General features: G+C 36.9%; 1 pseudogene across 1 annotated transcript; it reads left to right on the forward strand.

Moving 5' to 3' along the window:
• Positions 1-3,026: 3,026 nt before the first annotated feature.
• LOC308502256 (large ribosomal subunit protein uL1-like) lies at positions 3,027-3,765 on the forward strand (annotated as a pseudogene). Its single transcript has one exon. The product of its transcript is annotated as a large ribosomal subunit protein uL1-like (transcript).
• Positions 3,766-10,571: the final 6,806 nt, after the last annotated feature.

The raw sequence follows: 10,571 nt of genomic DNA on the forward strand, positions 1-10,571 counted from the left end.
CCCTTGATTGATTCTTTCAGCCCAAACAGATCGAAATCCTAAGTATATCTTAGGTGTCTGCCCTTTTCTATAATAGTTTTTATTGTGTCATTTGGGCAACTTGGTTTCTGTCCTTAGCCAATAACTGATTCTACTTTTGCTCTATTTTACTAGGTTTCATTGACCAGCTTGTACCCTCCTCTATATCTGGTTTCAACTTCTGGCTGCTTTTGTTTTAGATCTTCCTAACAATCTGTAGAGACTTTGATCTATCGTGCAACACAATATATGGAAAGCTACATTAGAACAGTGTAAACTCGCTTATCAGACCCTATGACCTCCCATCTTCTAAAATGATTTTATTTGTAGGCTTTTTAGTTGAAGCTGGCTGACATCCTTGAATTATGACTTATAAGTAAGAATCTTGTGATGGGCGTGCATAGAAAGTAACATTTCTTCTCTCAGTTCCCATCTTTTATGTTTATAACCTGAATCCTGAGTATTCATGGAAGAAAGTGCTTCATTTACTAGGTAAATAATAATTTAGAAATAATTTGGAGTTATTATTCCACAAAAGTGAACACAGAATGATAGCCCCATTAATTAATACATAGAAATCTAAGAAAGAAAAATCTCAATATTTTTTCCTCCAGTAATTAATGATATATATAATGTTAAGTGACAGCTATAATTTTCACATTGAGTCTCAGCTAAGAGCTAAACTTGTTCATACCAGCACTAAGGAGGCTTGCACCCTATAAGCTGCCATTTCATATATTTTAACTCCTTTTTCACTTCCAACATTCAGAATATAATACTTTTCAACTTTTATTGGATTATCTCATTGCAAAGACAATACGTTTGCTGTGAGGATTAAATCATTTGGAACAGAGCCTAACACATAGTACAGATGTTTGCTAGTACAACTTATTAAAATTACAATAATGGATTAGTGTCAGGATGGTGCTGGGTGGTATTTAGCCAGAAATACCTAAATTTGGTGTTGGGCCTATTGCTCCTTCTCTTTGTGTTGGTGTTGAGGGAGCTGTAGCAAACAGGAGCAAAACAAGACAAAATAATCCTTCATTGTTAGCTAGATCTTTGGCTCCCAACCTTAAGGTAAAACTCCAGAGAGCTGGACCAGAAGGAGGATAAAATTCCACTTCTTTTGGCGGGAGGCCCTAGAAATCAATGGCCACCACAAACCAAATGACAAGTATTTTCTCTCCTTCCTACCTCATCTCCTATTCATACCCAAACCTTGAAATTTGCCATTCCAGTGCTATGAAAACAACATCTACCAGAGCTAGAGAACAAAGGACAAATAAGAAGAGAAAAATTGTTCCCTGAACATAGAGCTATCTACCCCAGACCTTCTTATGCCAGGGCAAGAAACTGAACTTGATTGTGTCACCTGGGAAAAGAGAGACAAAGCAAGAGCAGAGAAAGGGGAGGTGGTTTAGGTTTCTACCAAGTCCTAAGCCTGACTTCCATAACCTCATGGGTGCAGAATTGAAAAGAAGAGCAAGAGCTGGTGAAGGTGTAGCACTAGCTCTTAGCAATTATTGCTATTACAGTCTTGGTAGGGCATTTGATAAATGGCCACACACCAAGCCACTACAATGGCCAGTACAATGTTCCTTAAAGCAAAGCAAAACAAATCAAACCATAGAAACACCCCTCGTGGCGTGGCTGGTTAGCTCAGCTGGTTAGAGCGTGGTGCTAGTAACACCAAGGTTGCCAGTTCCATCCCCACATGGGCCACTGTGAGCTGCACCCTCCTTAAAAAAAAAAGAAAAAAAAGAAACTCCCCCTTGTGGACTGAGTCAGAGCTCAAAGGACTAGAACAAAGAATATTACTGTTGCCCTAGGGCAACAACTGTCTTTCAGGACTGTGAAGACCATCGGCAATGGTGTATGAAAGGTACATGGCATATAGTAGGTTCTCAAATTGTAGCTATTTTTCTTCATTTTGCTACCATTATTATTAAAGAAAACCTATGCTAGATATTGAAACACACAGAACTGAATGACAAAGCAAAAATTATATATGAGTAGTGTTTGATATAATAATTGCGTCTCCCAGAACTATAGCAAAAAAGTGATTGACTTAAAATCATAAGAGTGATTTTATTTTCAGTGCCCTCTATAACTGGTGGCTACAGGTGGTCAAATACAGTACCTGGGTATATGTTTAAGAAACTTAAAATGAGTACAGAATCTGACAGCTATATTCCATCTAGATTTAGTCACATTTAGAGTTTGGCTGGGATGTTAGCCAAAAGAGATTTGCTATAGTTTCATGAGGTAAAATTACGGCATGAATCATCATCTCTCTAGTCTATTCAAGTAAAGATTTTATTTCAAAAGATTAAAAAAAAAGTTCATAATTTGATGTATATGTGTTTCTGCAATTTCTTTAATTTCAAACAATATGGTGGAAAGGGCATACATTATCTAAAGTTACATGTTTGGGTTTACAGATGAGAACTAAGTGAAGGAATGCAAAAACATGTTTGTTGTTTGTTTGTTTCTATTTAAAAGGAGGCAGAGGTTCTATTTGAAAAGAGGACTGACATTTTCCAGGCTAAACTATTATTTATAATACATAGAACACAGAAATACATATATCTTTGTGAGCAAGGATTTTTTTTAAATTATGGTTTTTGATAGTATAAGACAAATGCAGAATGGAATGTCGGAAGAGTTCACACTGAGATCATCATCTAATACTGCAACAGTAAAACATTCAAGTCCAACCTGTGCGTTCCAGACATTTGCTATGGAGATGAAAATGTGGGTTAAAGGATTAGCCCAGTAAGATTGTATCAGAGTAACTAGGGTTTTATTTTTATTTGTTTATTTTGTTCTAATTTACACTGGAATTTTTGTGGTAAGCTTTCAAAATAAGCCAAGTCAATTTTTAGTCTTCAACATTATCATAACCTCTAAGTGTTAGCATCTGGCATTCTACTGGTGATAATTTAGTGCCTTTAACAGTCATTTAAAGAGAAGGTATTAGAGCTCATTTCCGGTTTTTTGCGTCGCAAGGAAATTATGAGCAGCAGTCTCTGAGGCGGTGCAGGAAGTCCTGCACCGAAACCAGCGCAGGAGCAGAAAAGTTTTGGAGATAGAGTAGCTACAGGTCAGCTTGAGAAACTACGACCTTCAGAAAGACAAATGCTTCTCGGGCACCTCAGGCCTAAATCCACTCCCTGCCCCAAGTTCTATGGTATGTTCTGGGGGACCAGCAGCACTGTGACAAGGCCCAGGGTATATATCCCCCACATGTACATTGAGGCACTGAAGAAACTAAACAAGAGTAAGAAACTGGTCAAAAAGCTTGCCAAGAAGTATGATGCCTTTTTGGCTTCAGAGTCTCTGATCAAGCATATGCAACGAATCCTGGGCCCAGGTCAGAACAAGGCCTTCCTTGCTGACCCACAATGGTGACCAAAGTCGATGAAGTGAAATCCACCACCAAGTTGTCTGGCAGTGGCCGTTGGCCACATGCAAATAACAGATGATGAGTTTGTGTACAACAGCCACTTAGCTGTCAATTTCCCAGTGTTGTTGCTCAAAAAGAACTGGCAGAACGTCCAGGCTTTATATATCCAGAGCACCATGGGAAAGCCCTATGTACTAGATAAGAGCTAAATAAACCATAGAGTTGCCATTACAAATAAATAAGTAAATAAATAATTTAAAAAGGTAGTATTAGAAAAAGAGAGTAGTAAAATAAAACCCAGTCTAACTCATATAATTTAAGATGTGTTATTTAGACTGACTGCATAAACTTAAGCATCATTTAATATTACAGCCATAAAACATGTAGGTTATCTTCTCTGTGACTTGGTTTCTTCATCTGTAGTATGGGCATAACTCCTTTGACTTTTGGGAGGATTAGATTAGAAAATACATTTAAAGTGCTTAGAATAGTACTTGGCAAATAGTAAGCATTTACCATAGGATATATGTTATCAGCAGCAGTAATTGGGTATGGAAAATGATGACTTAATATGTAGTTATATGAGAATAAATTAAGGGCATACTGTTTTAGAATTTACTCACCTAAAATTTAGAGAAAACATTTTATATTTCCTAATCAACAAAAATATAATTTCTGAAAAATACCCAATGCACAATTAATGTTTAGTGAGCATTCAATATTACATTACATAATGACTGCCCATTAAGCCTAAGAAAAATAAACTTAAAATGCTATGCATAATACACAAAGTAGTGCTTATTACTATCATATATTTTGTTTAAAAAATTTCCCCCTAATTCAGAGGTTCCCTAGAAAACAACCTTCCATTGTAGATTAGTGTGTTAAACCACATTATAACACAGCATGTTAGTGCCTAGATCTGCATACTTACGTCAAATCATTTCAACTGAAAATTATATCTTGTCCTAAAATATGTTATTATTACTTTATTTAAGCTATGGGTTAAATAATGTTTCCCTGAAAAAAAATTATAGTCTTAGACTAAAAACTAAAATCATTCTTTTCAATATTCTACACATTTTATGTAGTTGTTTTGTCTCAGAAATTCTAATCGTATTAATATACATTCAGCCCCATTTTCCATCTCTTCATAGTCTAAAATGGATGCTTTCATGTCCAGAGAAATAAGAATAAATGAGTGGCAGGAAAAGGGATTTAAAAATGGAGTTTCCAAAACTCTGAGAATTATTAAGTAAAGATGGGGGAGGATGGCATGAAAAAGATAGGTGAGAGAGAAGCACTGAGTCTAATCTAGTGCTAATCTTAATCTGTTTCCATGTATGACTGCAAACTTTGGAATTGTCTTTGGGTTGCAGTTATAAGACTCAAATTGATTGGATATCTAAGATAACTCATTTGCACAGATACCAGCAGACAAGCTGCTGCTTGTTGTCTGCTAGGAGCTCAGTTAGAACTTTTGATGACTGGATGAGTGCCTACTCATTCTCCATATGGCTTGTTTTTTTGCAGCACCATGGCTGGGCTCCCAAGTGGAGGCTTCATGAGTGCTAAGTGTTCCCATAACAAGCATTTCAAAAGGCCAGGTAGAAACTTCAAAACTTCTTATGTTCTAGCCTTGGAAACCCTAGAATATCACTTCCAATGCATTCCATTGGCCAAAACAAATCACTAAATTCATCCTTAATCAACCACAAATTTGAAAAAAAAAAGTTTTCAAGAAATGGAAATCATTCTGGGAAGAAAAAACCACAATGCAAGGGTTTCACAGAATTTTTGACCAAGTTTAAGACACAGTTAGTGATCTGGAAGATGGAACTGGAAGAGAATATCCGGAATATAAAAATCCCAAAGATAATAAGGATTACTTTAAAAGAGACAGTGGAAAACAGAAGATAATGGAACAATTTTTTCAATGAGTTTAAAGAAAACATTATCAAACTGAAATTCTATACTGTCAATGTAAGAAACATCCAAACCTGTAGAGAATATTTGTAAGAAATTATTTGAGCCAAACCAAGGACATGTGGGGGAGCAAGATTTCAAGTGCTCCAGAGAATAACACTTTGCAATTTCTTTTATGCATTTGAGATTAAGGAGGGAAGGTAAGGAAGAGTACATGAGGGTGGGAGAAGACATGGCAGGGATTGGATTGCAGGATAGTTAAGATTATGTGTTCTCTTCAGGGTGGTTAGGCTTATTTTAAAACTGTATTAACTTATACGCACAAAAACAATTGACAGGACTTGCTTAAGGCAAAGATAAAAACTTTTATTAAAAATGTTATGTGCCTAGGGCATGACTACCCACCATGACCTGCCCATTTAAGAATTTATGATTTGGGCCGGCCCGGTGGCTCAGGCAGTTAGAGCTCCATGCTCCTAACTCCAAAGGCTGCCGGTTTGATTCCCACATGGGCCAGTGGGCTCAACCACAAGGTTGCCCACAAGATTGCCAGTTCAATTCCTTGAGTCCCGCAAGGGATGGTGGGCTCCGCGCCCTGCAACTAAAATTGAACATGGCACCTTGAGCTGAGCTGCCACTGAGCTCCTGGATTGCTCAGTTGGTTGGAGAGCATCCTCTCAACCACAAGGTTGCCAGTTCGTTTCCTCAACTCCTGCAAGGGATGGTGGGCAGCGCCCCCTGCAACTAAAATTGAACATGGCACCTTGAGCTGAGCTGCCACTGAGCTCTCAGATGGCTCAGTTGGTTGGAATGAGTCCTCTCAACCACAAAATTGCCAGTTTGACTCCCGCAAGGGATGGTGGGCTGTGCCCCCTGCAACTAGAAAATAGCAACTGGACCTGGAGCTGAGCTGCACCCTCCACAACTAAGATTGAAAGGACAACACCTTGATTTGGAAAAAAGGCCTGTTCCCCTTCCCCAATAAAATCTTAAAAAAAAAAAAAAAGAATATATGATTTATTACAACACTGCTTTTTAGTCCACAATACTTAGTGAAAATATTCTTCAGGAATGCTTTACATAAACAAAAATTAAGGTAATTCATCACCAGCCTTTCCATATTAAAGGAAATACTAATGGGTGTTCTCTAGGCAAAAAAAAAAGTGCTCCTAGGTAGAAGTTCTCAGATACAAGAAGGAATGGAGAGCACAAAAACACTAAATGTATGAATAAATCTCTTGAGTAAACATGAACTGTATAAAAGAATAATTTTTGGGAGGGTGGAGTTCAAAATGTAGAGAAATTGAAACACGATAACACTAGTATATAAAACGATAAAGGAGGCTAAATAGAGTTAAGGTACTCTGGGGAGAAGTACTATTATTACTAAAATTTGACAAGTCAAGAATGTATTTTTGAGTCCAAATATAAACCTTTATATTTATTGTGAATTGATTTTCAACAAAGATGCTGAGGCAATTCAATGAGGAAAAGGATCATTTTTTTCAGCAAATAGTGCTGGAACAACTGGATATCCACATTTAAAATGATGAATTTAGACCTTGCCTCATACCATACACAAAAATAAACCCCAAGTGGATCACAGCTATAAATGTAAAAACCAGAACTATGAAAACCCTAAAATAAAACATAGGAGTAAATTTCATGGTCATAGGTTAGGCAAATATTTCTTTGATAAGACATCAAAAGCACAAACAATGAAAAACAATGATATATTGGACTTCATTAAAATTAAAAAATTTGCCCTTCAAAAGACATACTAAGACGGTAAGAAGATAAACCACAGATCAGAATTTTTTTCCCCCTTCTGCCTCCCACTCTAGTTCAAGCTATTATTTCTCAGTCTAGTTGTATAGGACACAGCTCCCTGGCCCTTGCTGGTATTGTGAGCCTTACGCTGGCCACCGGCCGCTTATGGCGGCACACGGTAGCCTGCAGCAGCACTCAGCAGCCCACGCCAACCTCGGCTGCTCATGGCAGCCCCATTCCACGGAGAGCTGTTGTTCACAATCTTAGCTGTAGAGGGGGCAGCTCGCTGGTTCATGTGGGAATTGAACCAGCAACCTCGGGGTTAGAAGCATGGCGCTCCAATTCCGAAAATATTTCTAAATAATATATTTGATAAAGGACTTGTATCTATTATATGTAAAGAGCTCATACTACTCAATGATAAGAAAAAAATGTGCAAAAGATTTGAATAGACATTTCAGTGAAAAAAAAAAGATATGGTCAATAAGCACAGGAAAAGATGTTCAATATCACTAGTTATTAGGAAAATGCAAATTAAAATCACAATGATAAACACTTCACACTTACAAAAATGGCTGTAATGGAAAAGACAGGAACAAATGTTGGTGATGATATAGAGAAACTGGAACCCTTATACATTGCTAGCAGGAATGTAAAATGGAGCAGCAACTTTGGAAGTTTTTCAGTTTATTAAACTGTTAAACATAGATTTACCATATTACCCAGCAATTCTTCATTTGAAGATGAAAATATTAATATATGTCCACACAGAGACTTGTAAACAGATGGTCATATGTAGAAGTCTTATTTACAATAGCCAAAAAAGTGGAAATAATTCAAATGTCCATCAAATGGCAAATGGATAAACAAAATGTAGTGCAGACATAAAACGGACTATTTGTCAATATAAAAAATGAACTACTGATGCATGCTACAATATGGATGAACCTCAAAACAATTATGCTAAATGAAAGAAAGCAGACACAAAAGACCACATTTTATATGATTCTGTTTACATGAAATTTCTAGAAAAGGCAAAACTATAGAGATAAAAAGCAGATCAGTGGTTGCTTGGGACTAAATACGGGAAAGGGAGGAACTACAAATCGGCTACAAGATTTTTGGGGGGGAGTGCAAAGTGCTATTATTGTGATATATATCACATCTACATATGTTATAAACTGAACAAGTGTTTTAAAATTGCTTTACATGATAGTATGTCTTTTAAAGAATTTAAGAGAAAAATATATTTTTAGTGGAAATTTACCATTTCCAGTACTTCATTTCTTTCTGTGATGAGTTACCATCTATGTATTAATAATTGCCTTTCTCCAATATAGTTCCATTTTGTCCACCCTCCTTTGTCCTAGTGTTATCATATGTATTACATACAGTAGTTCCCCCTTATCCATGGTGTCTCTGTCTCTGGTTTTAGTTACTTGCAATCAACCCCATGGTCATAAAATATTAGATGAAAAATTCCAGAAATAAACAATTCATGTTATAAATTGCATGCCATTCTGAGTAGTGTGAAAAAATCTCATGCTGTCTCACTGTCCTGCCCAGGATGTGAAGCATGTTTTTGTCCAGCATATCCATCATGCATATGCCAGCTATTAGTCACTTAGTAGCTGTCTCTGTTATCAGATTGACTGTCATGGTATCACAGTGCTTGTGTTCAAGTCACCCTTATTTTACTTAATAATGGCCCCAGATGGCAAGAGCAGTGATGCTGGCAATTCGGGTATGTCAATGCCTTAAAGTGTTTCTTTTAAGTGAAAAGCTATGTATGCATGGGGAAAAACAGAATATGTAGAGTTCTGTGGAGCATAGCTAGGAGGCAATTGCAGTAATTCTAGTAGATGACGGTGTCCTAAGCCAAGGTAATAGCAGTGGACTAACTCTGCATGTTTGAATATATTTTGAAGATAGAGTTGACAGCTTATTACTTGGATGTGGGCTATACGGAAAAAAAAAAATCAAGGATAACGCCAAGATTTTTTGACTTGAGCCAAAGGATGGAGTTAACAGTAAGAAATGGAAAAGGCTGTGGGTGTAGCCAATTTGGAAGACTAGGAGTTCAGTTTTGGACAGGTAAGTTTGAGGTCTCATGAGACTTCCAAGTAGAGATTATTTAAAAAATTTAAAGGCATAATACATTTAATCTTCTAAGCTTTACTTTTCAATTTGCTGGCTCTTCCAAAGAATATTTCTATCTCAAAAAAATCATTAAGAAAGGATAATTCTAAGACAAATTTTTATTCATATGTAAATATGAAATATAATCCATCTTCCCCTGTTGATTAGGCAGTGATATAGTTTGAGTACTAATTGAGAGAAGCATCACAGCATAGTTTAGTGTTTAGGTCCTAGAGCCAGTTTGCCTGAATTTAAATCCTTGTGCTTGACTGTGTGATTTTGCCTATATTACTTCACCCCTCTGTGCCTCAATTATGTCATCTATATAATGATGAAAATGCCTACCTTAAAGGGATTAATTTATATGTGTAGTGTTTTTAGAACAGCACCTGATGCATAGTGCTAAATATGTGATGCAAATTCTTTCAGATAATTTGCTAAAAGCTTACTTTGTGTTTAATGTGTTTCAAGTATACTCATAAAGCCCTAACCAAACTACACCATATCCTTGTAAAGGTTACATGTTTCATATAAAGCCACGCATCTGAAAAGATGTACTGAGGAAAAATGCAACTGTCCCAGAAAGGACTCTGCTTAAGACCACATTCTATAAAAGCTGTTACAGATCTGGTCGACTTACTCTAGGTACCAGATCTTGACTAAAATTAATTGGTTCTATCTATAATAGTACCTAAGGATTCTTAAAATCTGGATCTTTATAAAAGCAATTTTTAAAATAGTTGATAGTTGGTAAACCCATTCTGCAGATATAGGGTTCAGTCTCCGACTGTAATTGCTTACATTATTACTTGAAGTAACAGTGCTTATCAACCTGCTTTCCAGAGGCTTTACCCTCTTTGCATATTTTCTGCAAAATCTGTGAAAATTGCTTATTATGGGACATGGCTTCTTTTTGTTTGTGCCACATCTCTATTTTTCCTGTGCATCTTGCTCAGCTGCCTCCGTGTTGTCTTTGACAATGATGAAACGAGAGCTTAAAATTCTTTTGACAGGGTAATTTGCACATTGACTCCAAACTGAAAATAGATATGCCACATTCTAAAGGAGCACCTTAGTCTTATGTGGGTTGGGTGGGACTGAACCTACTCATCTTCCGGCATGGGGACTGTGACAGGTCAGGCCAACTAGAGCTTTGCTTGGGCGTTTTGCTGGAACCATTGGGAAGGGGGCTTCTCATTATTAAGGACTCCAAGCTTTAGAGATACTGGTGGTCATCTCTGCTATCACATAAAGAAAGCTGTCGGAAGATGAAGGTAGTACAGAGGAAAGTAGTGGTAAGAGACAAAGA

This window comes from Rhinolophus hipposideros (genome assembly GCF_964194185.1).
Source record: "Rhinolophus hipposideros genome assembly, chromosome: 9".
In the NCBI taxonomy this organism is placed as follows: domain Eukaryota; kingdom Metazoa; phylum Chordata; class Mammalia; order Chiroptera; family Rhinolophidae; genus Rhinolophus; species Rhinolophus hipposideros.